Source organism: Magallana gigas, chromosome 8, assembly GCF_963853765.1.
Source record: "Magallana gigas chromosome 8, xbMagGiga1.1, whole genome shotgun sequence".
In the NCBI taxonomy this organism is placed as follows: Eukaryota; Metazoa; Mollusca; class Bivalvia; order Ostreida; family Ostreidae; genus Magallana; species Magallana gigas.
The window spans coordinates 6,909,775-6,934,799 of NC_088860.1; the positions used below are offsets into that span (position 1 = coordinate 6,909,775).

The following is a 25,025-nucleotide window of genomic DNA, read 5'->3' on the forward strand; positions in this document are numbered from 1 at the left end:
GCAGACATCTGAATATTATTGCGAAAATCGTCTGCTTTGTCCGCACACCAGAGTTTCACGCTTGGTTGGTTTTTACCTGGAATGTTATTTTTAGCGTCATTAATACAAATGGAAAAAGAGAAAGAAATTGGATTGTGGACATCCGAGAACAAGTCGCAAAAATTTTTAATATTAAAGGATTCTACAATTGCAAAGAAATTGGCACTGGCTAAAACATAATCCACAGTGCTACTATCTTTACAGGTGGTACCACCAATATTCTTATCGTTACCAACTCTGCTATTCATAATATAAATATCATTATTCTTACAGAATTCAACCAGTTTGTAACCAAAGTTATTTATAGTATGGTCTCGTACAATTCTATCTAAAGGAATCTGATAATTATCAAAAATAATAGAGCGGGTTGCGACCTCTGATTGAATTTCACAATGAGTTACGTGTGCTAAAAAATCATCAGGAGTATAATAGTCCTGCATTTTACCAACCCTGGCGTTGAAGTCGCCAAACAAACATAAATATTTACAGTTACTTTCTACGTTAATTATCTCTTGTTCAATTTCTGAGAAACAATCTGGGGAGGAGTATCTGCTTCCTTCAGGTGGAATGTACACTAACCCACATACAGCATCTTCACTTATATTTAACAATGTTTTGCTTAATTTAAACAAAAAAATAAATTTACAATCGGTTTCCAATACTTTTATGTATTTAACAATAGTATCTTTAAAAGCTAGAATTAAACCACCAGAACGTCTGTTAGAAAGTTTGTGTCTATTTTTCATGTAAGTGACGTAACCGGGTATTTGAATATTGTCCGAATCATCAGTTTTTGTTTCAGATAGTCCAATGATATCATAGTTTGCAATAAAATCACAAAATTCGGGGTAATTTAGTTTTTGTTTGACACCGCATACGTTAAAAAATCAGTAATGTTAAACCCTAATTTATTCTTAATGACATTAATACAAAGTAATAATCAGTATCAGTTTAAGGGAAAAGCTCATTTACAAATTGCACCCCAAAGGAAAAACCGTGTTTTTCATTTTAATGTTAAAAATCTGTATTAAATTGAAAACCACTTTTATCTTTTTTTTCTTCAAATGAAAATTTACACCCTTATTTTTCCTTCATTTCATTAATGCAAAAAAGGATAAGCATTAGTTAACTTGAAGGTGAAAATCCTATTATTATGAACTATGACCTATATGAGGAAACACATCATTTTCTTTTTATCGTTGAAAGATCTGACAGGTATAGTTAAACATTTAGGAAACCACATTCATCTTTTAGGACCAGAATGTACACCCTAATTCCTCCCTAATGACATTATTACAAACAAATAATCAGCATTAGTTTGAGGAAAACCCTTTTATTAAGAAATTACACCCCCATAAGGAAACCAATAGTTTTTAATTTAACGTTTAAAATTTAATACATGCAGTAAATCACTTAGAAAACTCTCTAAATCTTTCTTTTTATTATTATTATCATCTGCACCCTTATTTATCTTTCATTGAAATAGTTCTAATAAGTTTAAGGAGAGATCCTATATGTAGGTATATGAAGTTTGATCAACATGAGGAAACTCATTTTTTTTTCATTTTAAAATTTAATAAATCATTATAAAAACAATACCCCCCCCCCCAATCTTTCGGGATCAATTTTTACACCATATTCATCCTTATAATTAATGACACAATGCAAACAAAACAAAAACAAAAAACCTACAAGAGAGCTAAATAAATACTGAATCTTGTATAAACACTCTCCAAAAGTAAAAAAATATTCTTTAACAAGGTAATTATTTAAACAATTTTACCCTGCTTCATTTTCAAATTCATTGAAGTTTACCTCTATTTTTTTTCAATTGAAGTTAATTGATTTTAGTGCCTGTAATACATATGAGAACAATTCTTAAACTAATTTTTTGTATACGAGTTGACCTGTATACGAATTGGTCTGTGTACGACTTGACCTGACAGTATCACGACATATCCGGTAAAAAATGTCGCAAAACAAACCCCTCCATGCTGCATGCTTTATACGAATTACTACAGCCCCCCCAAAAAGGAAAAGAAGCTACGTAAGAACTGTAAGTCGTTTGAATAATTAGTGACAGTCTTGGAGGAGAAGTTGAACTTGTGAACAAGTGTAGAACCTCTCTGCGTTTCGTCAGCATGTGCATGTGTTCAACAGGTCGAGACCACTATATTTTGTGACGTCGGCATAAATTTGCATACTAGATTAGCCATCTGTTTACTTTTATCGACAAATCAATCAGGTGAATGAGTTGCAAGGCATTGTGGGCTACTACAAGTTTCAGTGTATACAAAGCGTATTGAAAATATATACCATTTTGAATTGTCCTTTGGAAACTCATTTTGAATGATTTTTCAGAATTAATGAAATTAATATGGACAATTATGTCTGAACTTTAATTTCTATGCTCACATTTAAAAAATATTGCATATGAGGACTTATATCAACCTATTTAAATACCCCATTTTCAATGTTCAAAAGAGACTGGTACGTCCTATAGAATTAGAAGCAGCGAGTACCGTTTTTTCACGTGATATCACATATTTAAGACAATATTATTAGAATGCGCGTTGATATTTTCTTCAGGGACATTCATCAGAATGCTTAATTAACGGACAAAATACTAAATGCTGCACAGCTTGCGCTTCTGCGTTTGTATATTTGTGCATTTCTACTACCGTGGCTATTCACGTATGTTAAAAATGTACAGTTACCTATATTTATTTCTAGTGCACAATGATAAAGTCACCAATACACAAAGTTCTGTGCAGTTTTTCCATATCAAAACCTGTTTGTACTTGTATGCGTATGTTTGTCAGTCGTTTGATACTGATAATTTTTGAAGCAACAATTGATCAACTAAAACAACAGTATTTTTCAATGTGAGCATGCCATTGGAACAAAGTTAATGGTACGTAATCTTTCCTTTTTTACCTTCTAAAGTAAAAATCAAGATGTGCAAACATTCCGGCAAGCAATTAAATATTGTGAATAAAACAGACAAAAACCACATGCGTCTGTTGAATCGTAAACACGTTGTAGACCGTCATGCATTGCAACTCATTCACTGGATTGGAGAATCTGTTTGACGAAAATACTGTCACGTGTTAAATAATGCTATCCATATAAGGTAGTGTGCCCGACCTGTTTAACAGCTGCACTTGTAATGTAACTTGATCAAGTCCAGCACAATCTCCTAATTTAGCTGCATAGCTTGGTTATAACACTTTTAAAAAAAAGTTTTTGACATTTTAAATAACATGTCTTTTTTTCTTGTATTATTTTCATAAAATTATTTTGCTAAATGAATGAGAAATGTTGGGAACATATTAGTATGATTTTGATCAATGAAATCGATGCAATGCAATGATAATATATAAATAGTGCCTGTTTGGGAGGGTAACAGTTGAAATTGACACCCCGAGAAAACCACTGTCAACCGACGCAAAGCGGAGGTTGACAATGGTTTTCGAGTGGTGTCAATTTCAACTGTTATCCTCCCAAACAGGCACTATTTATTTTGTTATACTGAATGTCTTAATTTTAAAGAAAATTTTACTGCTTTCATATAGGAATAACGTGAATTCTACAGCGAACCATACGCGCATAATTTTCGCGCATGTAACAATTTTTAATGTTACCCGTTGCTAAGTGCGTTTGAGGGTAATAGAAAAGATTATGAACTGCGTCTTAACCAATCGGATTTCAGTATTTAACATGAAAGTATAACAAACAATAATTATTACATTCGATTGACTAGATAGAATGGTCTATCCTTAAAATGACAGATGTCCATCTAACCCGGTTAAACGATAGAATTTGTCCCCTTTACTGTAATTCTTAGTAGCAAATGAAAAAAGAAATATCTCTGTTGTATCTTGCCTATATTTTCATTTGATTGGTCTCAAATACCTACAATGTTGCTCATTTATAACCCCATTTAACCACAATAACCGTTTTGGCAATGAAATCACTGCAGGTCGCCATGTTAATGATAAAATCCGACATATTTTGAGTGCAAAATGGCAGACAAATTCAAACAGAGACACTTTTTGCCTCTGCTGGGGTTTGAACCAGGGTCCTCTGGCACGCCAGTCCAGCACTACCGATCGAGCTAAAGGGTTAACCCACTAGCCAGAGCTAGTAGGAATGCCATATACCTGACTCTACCACAGATATATTAACAAAATGCCTTGGTATGACCCATTATATTAATAATGAATATTTTGTGGACTTAATTACATATGCATTTTCAAAAAGGTTTGTAATATAAATGCTGTGTTTTACCCCTGCAGATTGTTTTTAACAGACTTAAAGTCGATGCGAAGCAGATCTGCTTTGCAGCTGCTACAATACGTTGCAAGTATATGGAACGAATTCTTACTGTGACCTGAGCGTAGCCTGGTCACGGTAAGACTATTCTTTCTATAGATTAACCACTACTGAATAGGGTATTGATTTGGCGGTGCTTTAAATGTTCCTGGGTGTTGTTTTGAAATTATTTTTTTTTCCTGATGTACGCTATATTATTGCTGATAGTAATGCAATATTGCTGTATTTAGAATTTTGTCCTAAAAACTTATATGGGAAGCCGTTTTACCATTTACGAATAAATCAATAAGTTCTGAATAACATAGCTGCTTCCATGGAAATCGAATGCAGATAAAAAGTTTTAGCCCTATTTAAACACCATCAATTGAACCTATTGAATAAGAGGTTTGATGCATACCAACCAGCTATTGGCAATTCTTTTAACCTATACAGTTAATTTAATTTGCATGGATTTAACAAACAAGATCACTATAACAATACTTTAGACTACATGTAATTTCTAAATTCTAATATCTTGTCGAAGTACAGTTGTCGCGCCTCCATTTATCATTACTGTGGTTCAATATGATTTATTTAAGGCTTAGTAAGAACATTTAATGAATTCCAGAGGTAATTTTTTTTAATCTATTCCTTCATATAATCCTGAAACAGACAAAAACAAATTGAGTTTTTGGAATTTGTAAAATAGCAGCTTAATGAGATTTTGCATCTTTCTGCATTTTTAAAAATTTATATCCTGCATAAGTGTGATAAGTGCATGCTTATACATGTATTGGTATGTAAGAATAATACCAAAGCAACTTTTGATAAAAGAAATCTTGTTACATGTGAATATATAAGGCGTCAACAGACTATTTTATGCACATAATAATGTTGCAATGACCTGGCAAAGCAAAAGTTTAATATTGGTTGACTAATGTAAGACTGTAGTATTGAATACGTACATGTATATGACCGCAAAAAATGAAACTGCTGCAAAATTTAAACAAGTATTATAAGTGTATTATATTAAATGCAATTATTTTTTCTCCAACTTTTATTTCCATAACTATTTGCTATTCAACATATGAACTATTAATTCGGAACTGGTCAAACGACTGTATGAATAAAATTAAAGATTTACTATAAATTACAAAAGAGGTAGGGGACATTTACTTTTAAGTTGAAGTTTCTGACAAGCTTAATAATAATTCGGATGCTAAAAAGTTAAAGTCAAGTGAAGAAGAAGAGTAAAAATAGATATCAAAAACAGTTTTTGTGGTTAAGGAATAAGGTGCACCATCCGGGCTTTAATCTACATGTATCTTCCTATAGACTATCAGATGATGAATCAAATTGCCTTAAAAACAAGCACGTTTCAGAGTTTCACATCACTTTATAGCAAGATACAGGCATGTCTGTTGGGGGCAGTCTGCAAAAATCCAACCCAGAATATTAGTAACAAAAAACACTAAATTCCTCTCTGACACAAACAAAGAAAACTATTTCAGGGGGAGGGGAATGTAGCAGCTCTTCTCATGACTTGAGGGTGGTACATTTAAAGGAAAAATTCAAATTCTAGATGGGGAGGGGGTGGTTTATCTGGATGGAACAATGCATAAATTATATAAAATGGCAGGTGAATAAACAAGGATGTTTTGCAAATAGGGCACATGTTGAAACATTAGATTGAAGTCATCATGTTAATACATGTAATTCATGAATTGTTCATGTCTAGTTGTCTATTTCTTGAACACCCAGCTAGCTACATGTACATCATTTTGACTATATGTCTGTGGTTATCTGAATCTAAGATCAAGCAAGAGGAGATTTGATATTAGTATTGACCCAAATTGTTGTTTTAAAGATAACAAGAGCGTTTTTTTATATTACAGAGATAAAACAAATACATACATGTATGGAGAACTCTCTCGGTAGTGTGTGCATGATGTACGAGTTTTCTAATTGTGTGGTCAAATTTATATTTGGTTGGACTGACAATTTATGAATATGAGCAATTTTACTTTCTAATTTTCTGTCTAAAATGTTAATTAATTAAACCTTAAAATGAGTTGTTTAATCTGCGCAATTCTCATCTGGTTTAAGGTCGAGGCTGACTTTAGTTTGCATTGTTCATGTCTTTGTGCATTCTGATCGAGTAAAATACAGTGTATTTCAACCTTTTATGATTTATATTTAGATATCATTTATTAAATTGAACACAATAAACACATGATCAACAAAATACACATAAATATAGAATTTTAAGGAGAATTTTTTTTTCAACAATGTTTCTGTGGTTTGGTAGGTGGGCATTGCCATTGATCTTGCTTTATATGATGTTATGATAAAATGAAGCTTTGTAGGAGTATATAGGAAAAAAAAGAGTAAAAATCGTAACCCTTTGAAATTGTATACACTAAATGATGGTATCTCCAGGGTTATTTTGCTTCATTTTGAATGAATCCATCATAGCAATTAATCTACATTTGTAATACATGTACTCCAAATACATGTAAATAGCAAAATTTATCAACATGTTCATATTTTGAGATGACCCTCACTTAAAGAAGATGGTAGAATTTAGTATTTTTTACATATTAGGTACAAAATGATATTGCTAATCGCGATATCACAATTAAAAGAAAATCTCTATTGTAGTATTTTTTTTAAATCTGCTTCAAAGTGCGGAAAATGAAAATTCTCTAAATATTCCTATAGAAAAATATACTTGTATTTTGAGATTGCCCCCAAAAACTTGCTTTTTTTTTTTTTTAAACTAGAGCTGATGTAAATTACATATGGTTAAACATAAAGAGGTTTTCTAATGGGTTTTTTTTATGCACCCCCCCCTTCCCCAATCGACCAGCTTAAGTTATACATGAGTTCAGTTAATCAGGGACATATATGTACACTCAGGTGCCAAAACTATGTCAATTTTTTTTTTCTTTTCACGTACCATATATTTCATTGAAAATTTTTTTTTTCAAGAATTGTTAAGGTGGCTCTATACACCACTTTTTGATGACGCAGTACGCAAAAAAGTAAATCTGGAAACATGCATTTCCGGTACTGGCTGATTTAAACTGAGGTGAATTGTATGGGAACCGCTATTTTGAAAAATTTGTTAAATGGATAGATTTAATTTGATAATTGGAAAATTCATTACTTACAAGTAATGTGGTATGTGACACCTTCACGTTGTGTGGTATTATTTATCGAAATAAACAATAAAATCAAGTATAAATTTTTAAAGAGTTTCTTTAGCATTATCGATATGTTACACCGTAGCGCAGTGGGTTAGTGGGTTCACTACTAATCAGTAGGTTATGAGTTCGATTCCCATCGAGAACAATAAATTTTTTAACTTTCCAAAAATTTCTAAAACGTATTTTTTTGTTGAATACCGTGAAAGAAAATTCTAAACAGGTGAAAATATTTCAATTATAATATACTTTAATGCACATTAATATCGACACCTAACGGGGATGAGAGGGTTGCTTTGAATTTCTCTCAGGTTGGGATACATAAATCCTATTAGCCTAGTCAATGTTCCCCTTTATTTATTTGACTTAGTTTTGCACTAAAGCGAATATATTCACTTATACAGGGCAAAGTCTATAATGAAATATGCATGTATTTATCATTCCAACATTATATTTAGGAAATTTTCTTCAACTCAGAAATGAAAAGTCCCCAAGGTGTTTGGGCCTTGGGACTTAGGAACGATAACCCTTACATGAGGAACTTTCATACCAAATAAAATTTAAAATATTTTTTGTGTTTATTTGCAATTGTTTTCATTCAATTTTTTATTTCACATTTATTAAAATACATTTTCTTATAACATCAAGCAACTTTTTCAGATGATTTGTCAACAGAGTAAGAAAATATGAAAAAATATGTTTTGGGGAAATACTAAAAAAAATTGCAATAATAACATTTTTGAATGTTAAGAAGTGTTATATTTTTTTTTTATGTGTCCGAAGGAAATATCCATCATATGACCAAAAAATTTCTCTCAATTTGTTGATAGCTGTCTTTTTAAAAAATATTTTACAAAAACACGAAAAAACATTAAAAAATTCTTTAAAAATACCTACAGTATCCCTATCGTCATTTTAATATTTGATAAGTATATGTTTTGTGGTCTTCTATTGAAAATTGGAATAAACTGTGGGTGTATAGAGCCACCTTAAAATGAAACCCTTTGACCACGTACATTGAAAAGACTTGGATTGATACATAAAGAATTTTTCTAGCTCTTTTTTCATTTTATTTGAATATTTTCCAACTTTCTGTTACTGAAATTTAATATAAACAGTTAAAAGTAAGATTTTTCGGCTCACACATTGCAAAGAATATATAGTAGAGCTCTTAAAAATTCAGTGTTGTGTTTGAAATATTCAAATTTTACAAATGAGTTGTCAAAAACTAATTTGTTGTATGACAACAAGTGGAAATTGAATCTACTATGCTGGTAATCAATATCAACTTCTTCAAAATCTGCCAATAATCACACCTGAAAACCTTTTTAAAAATCAACCCACCTTGTGTAATGAGTTTTCTTGTAACCAACATTTACCATGCACATCTGGTTGGTTGCATTGCCAACAATTTTATGTATTTCATATGCACATGTAGTGTCAATTTTCTTGCCAATATATTATATATTTCCTAGACACATATAGCAAGTTTCCCGATTACTAGTACACCAGTATAGATTCACCTCACAGATGTAGTGAGTTTCATTGCCAATTAATGTACATTCCTTACACACATTCATGTAGTGAGTTTCCTTGTCCATATTCTTACATTTAAATTACCACACACATGTAGTGAGTTTCCTTGTCCATATTCATTTAAATTACCACACACATGTAGTGAGTTTCATTGTCCATATTCATTTAAATTACCACACACATGTAGTGAGTTTCATTGTCCATATTCATTTAAATTACCACACACATGTAGTGAGTTTCCTTGTCCATATTCATTTAAATTACCACACACATGTAGTGAGTTTCATTGCCAATATACAGGTAACTCTCAATGGCTCGAACGTTGATCGCATCGAAGTTCTAGATCACTGGAAGTGACTCTAGGGTCCCGATTTTTTTCCCTATATAACTAAGCAAATTTACTTTTGATTTCTCAAACTCTTGATCTCTTGGAAACCCTTGATCTCTCTAAGTCAAACTGCAGTCCTGTTCATAATCTATAGTTTCTTACTCTCAATACCTCGAAGTGGCTGTGTATCTCCAAGCGCTATACCTAATTAATACCTACTTGGTCATTTATTAATAAATAGCTCCAGGCGTTAGACGCGGGACTTGTGTCACAAGTTGTTTGTTCAGGCGGCACTTGTCCTGCAAGGTGATAATTGTTTGATGACTGACTATACCAATACCTAATCTATGATTATCTCAACCGTTTTACGATAATTTGGAGACGCAATTAAAATGAGAAATTAATTGAGATGAAACGTTAATATTGAGCCATGGTCAAATTTTAGAATTATAAAACTGTAATGATTATTGCTGAACAAGTTCTTACAGCTGGTGAAGGACCCTTTCGGTGGGAACAATGCGTGATACTCAGTTATCACATTTATGACATGTTGATCGTCTCACAGTCCAGTAGTACTGAGCAATCTGGTCTTAATATGATGCATAAAATAAATACCGTAATTATATTATGAATTTATTCAATTGTTGTTTGAATTTAGTTTTAAAAACATCCAGTTCTGTATATTTTACTGAAAAGATAACGTTGGTTAAGCATGAGCGTAAGGTTAGCACTAATTAAATGGCTTTATTAATCATAACATCCAGTAAGACTAATTTTAAAACCCATTGGTCAACTGCAAAATTCCAAACTCTTGAAATCTCGAACCCTTGAAACTTCAAAGCTTTTCCTCGGTCCCATGGACTTCCAGCTATCGAGAGTTACCTGTACAATCCTACACACATGTAGTGAGTCTCCTTGTCCATATTCATTTAAATTACCACACACATGTAGTGAGTTTCATTGCAAATATACATTTCCACACACATGTAGTGAGTCTCCTTGTCCATATTCATTCAAATTACCATACACATGTAGTGAGTTTCATTGCAAATATACATTTCCACACACATGTAGTGAGTCTCCTTGTCCATATATATTCATTTAAATTACCATACACATGTTGTGAGTTTCCTTGTCCATATATATACATTTCCACACACATCATGTACATGTATAGTGATTTTCACTGAATTCGATTTCATGTGATTAATCAATAGTCATAATGAGGTGATAATGATAATAATAATTAAGGTGAAAAGTTAATAATTATCCACCTTACATTTAGTATAATATCTCATAACACACATTAATGAAGTACGGCATCTCATATATTTTAACTCACATTCTAATTTGTATTGGCAATTTCATGTACAACTGTCTTGACTTCTTCTTCTTTTTTCTAGCTTATGTAAGTTATCGGGCAATCAACTAAAAAGATGGCAGCTTATTCAAGGGGGAAAATTGCAGTAAGTGAAATTTTTAACATTGCACATACAGTTGAATGTTTAAGGTATATTTCAAACAACAGTACATGTGTATCGAATACCATTGATATGTTAAAGTTATTTGGGTGTGCATATCTCTCATTCTTTAAGTAAACATTCTACCGGTGATATCTCAAATTCTCATATTTGGATGTTTATTCTTGTTTTTGCTTAGTGTGACATATTGAAGTTTTCTGTAATTGTCATACAGTCACAATATACATGTATACTCAAATTGTTTTATCAGCAATTTGAACAAAATCAGTTGCTCGATCTGTCTGTTTTGTTTGTAAGCGAAATTAACACAACAGAAAAGTGATTTTAATCAATGGTTTTATCAAATTTATGATAGTTAAAAAAACAATGCGACAGTATTAAGTATTACAGTCCCTTAAACCATCTACTTTCCCATTTTTTCGTGCATTCACCATGCACTTATCATGCATTCACCGTGCACTCACAGTGCGTTCACTTGCACTCTTCACTCCGCTTCTTTTGTGCACACCGTTCAGAAAGCGCTCATTGTGCGTTCACCGTTCGTTCAGCGTTCACTTATCGTTCGAATTCAGTCCGTTTTCATTCATTTTCATTCGGAACTCCAAAAATGAAAGAATCGGTCTCAGCAAAATGAGAAAAAAACCCTTGCGTAAAGGTGGAAGGAAACTAATATTACACAGAAAGCATCATTTTAATAAGAATTTAATCCATGGAATTTAAAGTACACATTCTTGAGCAGGTCTGTTTTTTGTTGTTGTTGTTTTTTATCACTCTCCTAAACAGGCATTATTTTTGTTGATCGGAAAATGGCTTAAGTATGCAGTTACTGTGAAAATTTTATGTTACACAATACAGCGATAAATTGCTACACAAATAATATTTAATGATTCATTTTAAGACAGTCAGTCCAGTCGTTTAAAAACAGAAGAATTCAATCAACTAACGATTCGACACACATATATATATATATACATATATATATATATATATATATATATATATATATGAATATAAGAAACAGACATTGTATTTGTGTATTTTTCACGATTCATATAATACCGGTAATTCCTTCGATGCCAAATCACAAACATATCCATGTTCGACAATAAACTGTCTTACTGAACAGATCAACTTAAGATAGGAAGCATAAATGCGTGTTAATTTATATGTTAGGTAACAATGGTTTTATGTATTAATTAGACTTTTTTATCATTACATTACTCGATTATCTGTTGATAAAATTAATATTATGGTCTTAAATTTGGTTTTATTTAACAGTTATTCCTATAAACATAAATGGTATGGTATAACTTTAAAGATAATACAGGATAGATATTATTTGCAGGATAGTCGATAGGATAGGATTGTTTTGTCAACTTTCAAGATAGCAGCACTGTACGTGTAGTTTATTAGCTTGTTTTTCCTGATTTCCGACAAAATACAATGTAAGGATAACCATCAAGGCACTCCAAATAAATCATTCATCTTGCGTTCACATATCGTTCACCGTTCATCGTTCAGCGCTCCATGTGCACTCTGCGTTCGCTCATCGTTCACCTTTCATTAGCGTTCACCAGATTCCGTTCAGATGTGCTCACGTAGAATGTTTCAGGGACTGTTTGTGTAAAATTAGCATTCTAATTTATGTATGTAGTATATCTTTTATACATTTGTATTTATGCACGGTGTCAGGGCTCTACATTAACTTTTTTTCCTACTTGTCCATTCGGACAAGTGATCATGACCGTGTGCATTATATATTAAGTAATATTAATGAAGTTTTTATTTTGATCTTGAAATAGTTGGAAAGGAGTTTGCAATCCAAAATGGAAGGCCTTAAGGTAATTTGATTTTAAAATCAATGCGATAGTTTAAAAGACAAAGTTTGCATATTTTGAAATAAAACTTTTTTCTAATGAGTAATTTATTTATGTGCTAGAAACAATGAATAAGCCCTAAAAGAGAGGCAGAATTATTTATGTGTCGTTCTGGACTGGACAGTGATGCATTAAAAGTTGAATTTATCAACTGAAGAATTGGTGAGTTGATACACATGCATCTATTACCACTACACATTAAAATAATAGACTCGAATTTTTGGGCTTTAATATCGAGAAATCAGAAGAGAACTGTCTTTTGTTCTCTATTTTTTAAACATCATTGGTATTTGAAGATTACCAGTTTGATTTTATTTTTTTCTCAATCAAGCTTCGCTTATTAATAATCAACGAAAATTCCTTATAAAAATCCGGAAATCATCTGGATTATTTTGATTTTACAATCTTGCGCATGTGCATTCCATTCACGCTAAATCACGGGAAGCTCTTTAGTTTATGTTTCCACTATATCACACTTGCAAGGATAAACTCAGAAACGATAATACAAATATGTTTAAATTTTCATTGAAAATTTGCTATATCCTGAGAGTTTGAATGTCAACATGTTGTGTAAATTCGAAGTGAGTAAAAAACATTGGTAAAAAAGTGTTGAATTCTTCATTAATATGATAATTCAGAATTAAATTTTTAGATGAAAGGTATTTACAGCCTCAAAATGGTTTGTTTTGAATAATTTGACTGTTAATTGCAATGCAGCTTCAATAATTTTCTCCAAAACTGTTTCGAAGCGATTATGCAATTTTTTGCTACATTACGGGTATATGAGAGGCATTTCAACTGTGGTGAAGGCCTGTCCCGAGACACAGTTAGATTATTCTAACTTAGCAGAGTGTAGTGAAATTAATAGCATTATTGTAGGCTTAAAGCTTGGTTATGTAAATATGGTGTGTCGAATTGTCTATTTCGTGAATGTCCGATATCATATGCAATATATGCCAAACCGTGCATGCACGGGTCAGAGTCTAGTGTAATGGAAAATAGTATTATTTCTTTGTTTTTATGTACCAATCTACTCAGTTTCACACATTTGTTTCCCTTGATTATGCAGATCCTTAAGGTCAGACGACACGTTCCTCAATTTTAGATAACTTTTTCCAGGAATGTGATAATGGTTTACTACTACTTTGACAAGCTTTCTTGCAAAAAATTAGGGTACCTTACCAGGCATTTCTGCAAAATACTAGAGTATGCAGTTTCCTATATAATCTTCTTGAAAATACACTTGAATTGCTGATATAAAAATAAATACATCTACAGCACAGCGAAATTCACTAAATTAGAAGTATATCTCCGCCGGGGCGGGGATTTGAACTCACGACCTCTGGAACCTATACGCTTCTGGCAGTGAGTGGCCACGGTTCTAACCACTCGACCATGTACACATAAAAACAAATTCAAGTAAATTTTGATCATTTGTAACGTAATTATAAAATTAATGTTTTTTATTAGAACTCTTTATTACGAGGAGATACAAAAAAGATTCTCGAGGAACGTGTCGTCTGACCTTAAATGAAAAATGTCATTAGTTTCTGGAACAATTTTAGCCCTTGCATTTGATAATCACAATTATACAAATAATTCCATAATAAAAGGCATTTATAAATAAATTAGGTTTTGTACATGATTTGTGAACACACTGTACAATCATGTAATGCAAAATATTCACCAATATTTTTTTTCTTGTTTTAAGGATATGGGGTTTTTGCAACTCAAAATTTTCCAAAAGGAATTTGCTTCTTTGGTAGAATATGTTGGAGAGAGAATTGTGCCCAAGGAAGCAGAAGAAAGAGAAAAGAAGCGCAAAATAAAACATAGTTATATGTTTTACTTTATTAAGTGGAATGGTCTGAAGTGGTAAGCAAATATAATATATTTATTGTGATTGTTATGAGAGAGAGAGATATACAATTGTTTTATTTACCGGTACCTATTTTAGTTTTTTTGTAATACAACTTTTTCTGGTTCTTATGAGAATGTGAAATTGATATCCATATACAGTTTACTAGATGCTGGGAATTGTACAATTTAGGTCAGATTTTGATGACAGAAAATTAATTAGAATTTAATAAAAATATTGTGTTTGAATATTCTCACCACCCTGGCAATTTGTTTTTAGAAATTGCAGTGTTTGCGGCAGGTTATGAGTTCTGAGAATTGGCAAAAAACCATTGTTACGTACATTTCAACTAAATATGGAGATGAAAATGATATCCTGTATAACTATTTGCACTTTATAAAGGAAAGTAAAGTGAGCATGAGATAAAAAGTTTTATACAATGATTAGGTATTTTCTATTACCATGATTACACTATAATTCAGTGAATAAATCATTCTGACATCTTTGCTTGATGACTAAAATAACCCCATGCATATGTAACCGGATTGGAAATATAATGACGGACCAGACAGAGATTTGAACCAGGGCATCCAGAATCACTAGATATATACTCTACCAACTGAGCTATATTTAGCCACCGATAATCAAACCAGACCGACTTTCACACATATATGTGTAAATTCATTTTCATTAAATACCCACCCTGCAAAAATCTATAAAATTGCTTTTTTGTTTGTAGCATTGATGCAACTTACACTGAAAGAAAGGGGAAGTATATAAAGGACGAGGAAGTCGGAAGTTCGTTGAATATCTGTGTTATGCGCCTTTTGGTTATCGAGAATTATCCAAGGCTCTGCCTCTTTGCAAATAGAGATATAAAGCAGGAGAAGAGTTAAGATATGAATATGGGGAAGCCAACCTACCTTGGCGACAAGTATGTGACAATGTTAATAATTGTTGATGTGTTAATGTGATTTAAATGTCAAAAGGATTTAAAAAAAAAATATATACAGCAAAACTCAGTTATAATGAAGTCACTGGGACCTAAGAAATTACTTCGTTATATCCATAAATCGTTATACATGTAACCGTATAAGAAATTCGTTAAATTTACATTGGGGATCCAAGATGACTTCGCTATATCTGTGAATTCGCAATATCCGTTTTCGTACGAGTTTTACTGTATATACCCCGGTGTGTGTGTGTATATATATATATATATTGGCACATGGTTTAACATTTCATATTGGTTTTTACAACAAGAATTAGTATAATCAGTGAATCAATTAGTTTGTAACCTGTATAATGTTTTTAGAGTTTACTGCATGAGAGTACATGTAGTTCAGAACTGCACAGTAATAAATACTATATAATTTAATAATAAATTGTTACAACTATTTTTCTCTTTAAGATTCACGTGATGATAATCCATTTGATGATAACCCATTTGATGTCAACTATGACAGTGAGGAGAACGATAAAGGTTAATTACTTTAATTTACTTAATGTTTCTAGTGTTCATTTTGATTTGATACATGTACATGTATTAAAATGTATTTAATATTTATGTGTAACATATGTCATAACAAATACTGGTACACATTTCCTGCACATTTGGTGAATTTTCTTTCCATTTTGCATGCATTTCCCACACATATGAGTGAATTTCTTCGCCAGTGTACATTTACTACACATGTAGTGAGTTTCATTGTCCATATTCATTTAAATTACCACACACATGTAGTGAGTTTCCTTGTCCATATTCATTTACATTACCACACACATGTAGTGAGTTTCCTTGCCAATATACATTTCCACACACATGTAGTAAATTTCCTTGTCCTTATTCATTTAAATAACTACATATTACTATAACTATATATTGTAGTATTGAGTCCATTAAATTCAAATAATGTATAATTTGGGCGCAAGCAGGGTTTGCTTATTTATATTCAAATATTTAATGGTACAACTGCTGGAAATTGTCAAATCCATCATAAAGCCCTTCGAGCTTCATTGGATTTGATCATGCCCCGACCAAAATTATCACCCCATAATACTGAAAGAATGATTCCTTATTCCTTAATAACTACCACACACATGTAGTGAGTTTCCTTGCCAATATACATTATCTTCACACACGTAGTTAGTTTTCTTTTCAATATACAGTGAAGCCTCAGTTATCCGGACGCTTTCGTTCCCAAGTCCAGACGTCCGGATAGGTGAAGCGTCCGGATATCTGAAATATGTCTATTGTTGTCATGAATGATAATGTATTTGTATACAATGGCTCCCAGTGTTGAACTAGGTTTTTTTGCCTTTCATACCATATAGCAACACATACTAGAGTTGTCTGTTGTTATGAACATTTTTAGATATAAAGAACTCTTGATTTTATTATTTTGGTATGAAATATTAACCAGACAATAATGATAATTGAATCTAGCTATATTCTTTGTGTTTAAGTGTGTTATGTGTGTGATACACTGTTGTTCATAATTTTCCAATTTTTGAAAGTGATTTGGGAAGTCAGTTTGTTTATACAAGCTACTCACGAGGGTCTAGCACATAAAAAAGGTGTGAAACTTAATTGACAGGGGTAACCTTATGAACTGAGTAGGGTATCTTCAAATTTTCCCATCCGGTTAAATGAAGCAAGATTAGTGGTAAATCAGCGTTTTGTGGTAAAAACAGACCGTCCGGATCCGGAACGCGGAATTCCGGATAAATGAGACAAAATAACGTATAAAAAATTATGTTCCCAAACAAAATCGTCCGTAAACTGAAGCGTCCGGTTATCTGGCGTCCGGATATCTGAGGCCCCACTGTACATTAATTATGCACATTTAAAAAGCAGACTTTGATGAAATTGATTTTGCTGACAAAGGTGTGTTTATAAATCATGTTTTTATTTTCTGTCTATTCCCCAAGAATTTTCAAGGCTGTTTATTGATGTGTCTTTTCTTCAATATAGAAACTATTGATACTGAAACAGAGAGTGAAAAAGAAGTTGATGATGATTCCAACACTGCATCCCCTATGGAAGGTACTTTTCATTCAGTTGATTAGATCCAGATCTTTTTTAATATTCCAGAGTTAGGTAGCCTATTAAAGTAGAAGGTATTGCAACAAATATTTCAAATATAAGTAGGGTGTGCACTATTCAACCTGCCAACTGTGCAATCCGGTACACTGGACATTCTGACCTCATACTTGTATTTTATTCCCAATTTTTTTTATAATGTATCTAGGATAAAACACTACACTGTAAGTTTCATAACCTGAGGTTTTATTTGGTCAAAATACTTTAAGTAATTTAACACATTACATAATGTACATGCACAGTAATTGCTTGTTGGCTAGGTTACCGGTACAAAGATGTCCTGTAAGGTTAAAAGTTATGGTCGTTTTAGAGCATAGTTAACTACATTTTCTAGTTAATAGTAAATAGTGTATACTGTGTAATTTCATACCTTTTGTGCTACTTGAGGTGAATTTTTATCAAGATGTAATTAACATTGTATATTGTATTGCAGTTCCATGTAAAAGTAAAAATCTAAGCACAGAGATATCATCATGCCCACCCCATGCAAAACTTGAGGCTCAAGGACAAGGTATTATCTTTGATTATATAAATTTAAAACTTTTTACGGACACCACCTGCCAGTTCCCATTAGTGTCAGTTACTTAATTGCATATATTACAATTTAGGTTAAGTATTATTCAACTAAGGTGATCAGGCGATTACCTTTTTGTTACAGTGAAACTTCTGAAAACCAGCAGAATTTTCAGTTCTTTGTAAACCTAAGAAACTACCAATCTCTTATATATTACCATTTATAATTTGGTTTAAAAAGTGGACGTTGGAGAAAAGCTTCATGGTAAAGGAATTTAAAGAAATGCTAATATTACATTGTATGTCTGTTCAATGTTACAGGCTTTGCAGAAGGAAAACTGCTGATGGAACCCAGCTCATCAAGGACGTCAGGAGGGAGAAAATGAGGTATGTAGAAAATCTGATATCATTTTGAGGATAATTAAATTACACAAATACTTTTTCTATTGATTCAGAATTAACAGATATTTTTATAAAACTATTTTAAAGTTAACCCATTTGTAGTTTCTAAAGGAATTAGTCCAGGACCTATTAAAATGGTAGGACGACGGTCAATGATAGATAGCAATATTTTCAAAGTTCAAGTTCATAAATAGTTTAATTTTTATGTAGCTTAGAATGTGGGTTTGAGCCTTCAAAACACAGTACATGTACAATACCTTTACTTAGATTTTCAGTTTTATATCTTTTTTTTCTATCAAACCTATAAAAAATTCCACTACTTTTTAAAATTCTTGGATACAATGAATGAATGAATATCTTTTTACTATATTTCATACAGTTTTAACATTCAAAGGAAGGATACCAATTTTTGAATAAAGACTATACATTTGGGCTGAAGAACAAATAACCTTAATGACAAAAATATGTTAAAGATACAGCAATTTTAAAATAATAAAATCTTATTTCTTTTCACAGCCAGTGTTCAACGTCACACATGGACTGCTGTAGAAAAGGCATCCTTGGAGCGACAGTTTAATAACTTCATCAAACTAGGGAAAACTCCTGGTCAGCTTGACTGTTTAAATGCCATTAGAAAGGAAAAGGCATTATCAGGCTTCACTTGGCGCAATATGAAGTTTGCTGTCAAAAACATAATACCTCTCGTCTGAGAAGTTGCAGAAAATGAAATTCCAGGTGGTCGCAACGTTAAATTTCTATGTGTTATAATTATGTTACCGTAATGAAGTTTGAATGCATACTGTTTGTGCTGTATTATCAATTTGTTAATAACATTATGCCAGTATCTAAATTTAATACAGGGTGCATGCGTTTGTGACAAATGCTTATTGGCTTATACAAATGTACATTTATTTTTTTGTCTGTTTTTCTACTTCCTATTCCATGAAACATTTTGAAATGGCAGAAATGGGTAGACATTATTTGACATTTTAATTGATAAAATATGATCAGAAATGTAAAGAAGGGCACGCATCATGCATGATAATGTCAATAATTGATTGAAATTATTTGAATTCATAAACAAAATTCCATATATCATGAATTACTATGAAATTATGTACTTTTAAATTTTAGCTTAAAGTTGTTTGATCCTAAAATAAAATGAATTATAATTAAGATTCTGCAGTTGATTTATGTTTTGTTTGAAGAAGTGTTCAAAGTCCACAGGTCTAGATTTTACAAAGCAAGTGGCAAATAGGAATTTATTTAATTTAAACAGTATATGTTTTTAAAGAAATGAAACACACATGAAGACTTTTCAATTCAATTAGATTTTCTTATAAATTCAGTCTTGATAGGGTGTGTGAAAATTAGAAAGAAATCCTAATTATTTAAGTCATACAGTGATAGTGTAAAGTGTCTTTTATAGGCAAAACAGTTAATAAAAGCATACAAGTTGCAATGGTACTAGACTGTGCATGTCCTTTGACAAGAAATATTACTGTCTCGTATATGTTTCAAATTACAATACTTATAACATAAAATGTTGAATGAATTTACACAATTGAATTATATATGTTACAGTAATTAACATAAGATTCTTTGTATCGAAGTAGTGTCTGGTGCTAAATATAATGTAGTTTAAATAGAACACGTGCATACGTGGAGAAAAGTGTGAAATGCAGTCTAATCTCATTTATCCAGAATTCACTTAGTATATATTGTTCTCCACAAATTTGACAATATATGCATCTTGAGTATACCATAATGAATTGATTAGATTAGCCTGAGGCAAATGTTAAGGAGTTGATCTAGAGGATGGAATTTATTCATATATTAGAATAATTCGTCTTGCAGCTTGCTGAAATTATTAGATCTCTCTCTCTCTCTCTCTCTCTCTCTCTCTCTCTCTCTCTCTCTCTCTGTTCAGTAATAAATGGTTCATGTGGTAAATTTCCTTTGAATCTTCAATCGATCACATGACTAGCTAGATGTATTGACTTTCGGGTAAATTAGGAAGAAATACACACTGTAGTGAGTTTCTGGTGTGTATTCACAATGAGTCATGTGACCTCATGTAGTGACTATCAGGTATAAAATCATAAACTTTTACAAAGAGATTTTGCCTATTTCAAATAGCAGAATAGTAAAATGATGTCTTATATTACTTAAAAATATTATTATATATTGAATAGCACAACTAGAACATAGTGTAGCGAATTTCAGGTGTAAAGTCTGATGTAGTGAGTTTCGGCATAATGCAAGTATGTGTGTGTGTGTGTGTGTGAGAGGGTTCCTTACAGTTTTTAACACTATCAAACAAAAGGAAGGGAGGCTCAGTTTGTAGCAAAATATGATTTTTTTTTAAATGTCACACAAATAGTCACGCTGAAATATTAAAGTCAGTTATAGGTATAGGTTGGAAAGATAAAACTCTTGAGTTGACATATTTGTTGAATTAACATTTGAATCAAAATTTCCAATTTTCTACACACTTCGTTCGTTTGTTCTGTCGGAGAAACTGCAGTGACGGATCCAGGAATTGTTAAAAAGGGAACCCAAAAGGCCAGAGGTCTGAGGGCAGCCTTGAACCTCCAAGTTGGTCCAGGGCAAAGCCTTGGTTAGGGGTGGGGGTGACCAGGTGGCGAAGCCACCAGATGCTCCCAAGTATTGAGAGGTTTTTAAAACACCCTTCTGGCTATTGTAACTATACTTGACATATTATAAGATCGTTATCTAACAACAAAAAATAATATACTAAATTATAAATGTCACAAAAAGGGTGGGGGTGCCTTCTCTAAATCCGCCAGTGAACTGTTAACAAATAAGCTTACGACACTGTTAAGAAAAGATAGAGATCAGATTTATTTTTTATACTTTTGTCGTATTATCTACGTAGAAGAAAACATCCTTAGAACTGTTATGTTGATGATACGCATATATATTCTTAAACTTAATATGGCCTGACACAAATTTAATGACTTAGTTGGGACATCGTTTAAGATGACACCCAAATTTTAGATTCCGTGTAACAGGAACCAGAGTTTTAGCCAAATTTTACCAACCCTTGTTAAAGGGTACCTGCAGTGCCGGTCAATTTTTGATATAATGGAGATCTATGTGTAAAAACATCATCCTGAAAATTTTACAGCGATCGCATAAGTAGTTTTCGAGATATTTGGGGAAAACCCGATTTCACACCTGAACGAGTTTTGAATCAAGCCGATTTGGCGCGAGATGAACTGTGACGTCACGGGGTCAACGCCGCTGTATGAGAAACAGGAATATCGTATGAAAACTGTTCGTTTTCTTGCATTGTTTTATCGATATATGAACATTTTTTTCTGTTGTTTTATTTCCTTAACAACCCTGGATGACTAATTATACTGTTGGTTGAGTTTAACCCGTATTTTATCGAACAAAAATGCCGAATTCGGACAATTGTTTGCTTCATGAGTTTCGTCAAATGTGTAACACATTTTACATATAAATGCACACCATATGTAGCAAAATGACAATTAATCAAAGCATTATTGTTATAAGAAACATATTTTGTTAATATTGTCATTCTTTCGAATGATTTCTCAGTGACATTATTAACTGATTAATAATATTGATAATACATAATGATATTTCGTAAAAGGTAACTCGGGGTCTATTCCTCGTATAAGGCATAAAATTACAAATGATGTCGCCCGATTATTCAATAATATTGATATCGGACCAATAACAATCAAAATAGTATGCATTCTTTAACAAACAAACGCGGGATTATAAACGGATCAAGGCGAAAGTCCAAGATGGCTGCATGATTAAGTCTGTCTCGTATTCTTTTAAAAATACGATAATGGAATTTAATTTTACATTTATTTACATCCTTTGTCAAAATGTTCCAGTTTATTCAGATTTCATAATGATTCGTTGTCAGTATTACGGAGTTATAAAGCGTTTAATTGCTGACCATAGCGCTCGAAAAAACGTTGTACTTTATTAAATAAGAAATTATAAAGAACAACGTAATTACTTCCGAAATAATAACTTGTTCACATAAAAAAGGTTTCAATTGCTGAATTATAAATTTAGTCATTATTAAGTGATTAGATAAGTAACAATAAAGGCATTTACTTCGAACATTAGTTTTACTATTTAATAGTATCATGCATGATTCTTTGATCACTGATGGACGCACTATATATACACATGTTTTAGCTGACGAATGCTTGATTTTACACAGTCTAATTTATTTCTCTGTTTTATCTTTTAACAATTGAGTAGCTAATTATACACAAATCAATTTACCCGCCTAGAGGTGTGAAACCCTCTCTTCGTTCACCAGACTCGTGTACCTTGTGTATACATACCCCAGATACACGTGTGTCTGGAGCAGTGGCTTCGTTAGTTTACCTGTTTACCTGTGTCATTGTCTCGGATCACTTGTGTGTGAAAGGATATTATGTAATCAAAAAATGAGTCATGAACATGAATTTGCCTATGTAAGCGTTTTAAGATATCATATTCATCGGTAAAAAGGCGACGAGAATAACAAATTTTAAAATCCTTTTAAAAGAAATCTGATTGTAATAGAATAATAACGGATACAAATTTCTAGATCTACAATACTTAAAATAACAAGATAAGTCAAAACATCAGACCTTTATCAATCATTTTGGCTGAAAAATCGAATTTAATTTGTATAGCTTTGAAAGGAAATTTCCCTCCTGTTGACCTCGTGACGTCACTTCCGCTGAAGCCTCGTTATCGCCTAATTCTGTTTTCTCTTGATTAGATTTCCCAAAGCAGGTAAAAATAGCCACTTTGAAGAGGCGTAACTCCGTTATTTTTGCATCGATTTCGATGCGGTTTTTTGCATTAAATTTTGGTAAATAAACTCTTTAACATATGTTTCACATCGGCTGGGCTGCAGGTACCCTTTAAACGTTTGGTTATTAGAATCATAGAGAAGATGAAAAAGATTTCTTGTTTATGATAAATTCAATCATGTTGATTAAACAAAATGATGAAAAATTAACACGTACGTTAGGTCCAATCCAATATATTAATTTTAACATTAGTGGAATTTGTATTTTGAAAAAAAAAAATTAGCATAATACACTTTGGCGAGTTAAAAAAAACCAGGTTGGGACCCATAAGTAATACTTATTTGTAATTGTTTCTGTTTTTAGTTAGGCATAAATGCTTCAAAAATTTCCGTAATTTCGTGGAAGGAAATGTCGTTCGATGTAGAAAGTACAACCAGCTTATAAACACTTAATATTTATTCAATCAGACAGATGGATATTATTGTCTAAAAATCTGTTACGTGTTCATGCAATCAAAGATCAAGTAATAAAATAATTGTCTAAACATGATTTATAAAATCTCCTCTAAAAATAAATCGTTATTTCCCCAAACTCCTTAATATTTTCCTCAATATTTGTCATTTTTACAGTCAATTTTTTTTTTTGGTCATTGACATTTTAATGTTACAATTTTGATTCATAATGTTAAAGACCTGACAGAAACTATTGATTTATATCCGTCCAAAAAAGTAAAATTTAAATGTAAAGATATTTGTCAACTGTAGATATTGTCAAGTCTAAACATATAAATATTATATACAAAATTTACAACATGACAATCTGTAAATTTTTTATTTACTGCCACCCGGTAAATTTAAAATGTACAACATGGCAATATTAAGAGGAAATATACATGTTACGTATATTTAATGCCTGTATTAGATTAGATATTAGATATGTATTAAATGTGAAAAACGTCAACAGAAATATCAAGAAGTGGGAGAGAAAATCCAATAATTTTTATTAACATCTTGGCTTGTTAAATATTTGTAAGTCGTAGGTATTTCAAAGTGACTTTAATTTAAACTATCGGGTGTCTAGGTAACCATTGGTCACATGCACCTTGTCTGGTAATAGTGAATCACACTGTTTCACCCTTGTTCGTTTCGTACCTCAATTTAGAGGTAAATGGTTGTTGTAACTGCCGAGTGTCCGTATATTATCTTGCAAATTAAAAATGTTCATAAGAAAAATGCTATAATTAAGGTCTTCTGTTTCCAACGGAAGACCTTATAGTGATTGTAATGTTTCTTATTATTAAGTTTCCAACGGAAGACCTTATTGTTTTCGTTCGGTTTCTTTTTCCCTATTCTTCTTCTTATTATTTTTCTTTTTTTTTCTTACAAATTTTGTGTACGCGATTTCTCAGAAACTGCTCGACCGATTCACACGAAACTTTCAGATTTGAAAGATAGTGATCTGAACCTCATTGGAATTTTTTTTACGGATGACGTCACTTCCGGTTTTGAGTTATGCACAATTTAACGATTTTCAGAGGGTCGGCTTGTC

At 32.0% G+C, this 25,025-nt stretch overlaps 1 long non-coding RNA gene across 1 annotated transcript; it reads left to right on the forward strand.

Annotated features, from left to right (window-relative positions):
• Positions 1–1,983: 1,983 nt before the first annotated feature.
• On the forward strand, positions 1,984–19,835 carry LOC117689533 (uncharacterized). The gene is made up of 11 exons (XR_010708773.1): positions 1,984–2,095; positions 10,827–10,889; positions 12,707–12,745; positions 12,844–12,943; positions 14,493–14,656; positions 15,379–15,573; positions 16,051–16,122; positions 17,614–17,685; positions 18,176–18,253; positions 18,577–18,642; positions 19,174–19,835. It is a non-coding gene; the product is annotated as an uncharacterized lncRNA (long non-coding RNA).
• Positions 19,836–25,025: the final 5,190 nt, after the last annotated feature.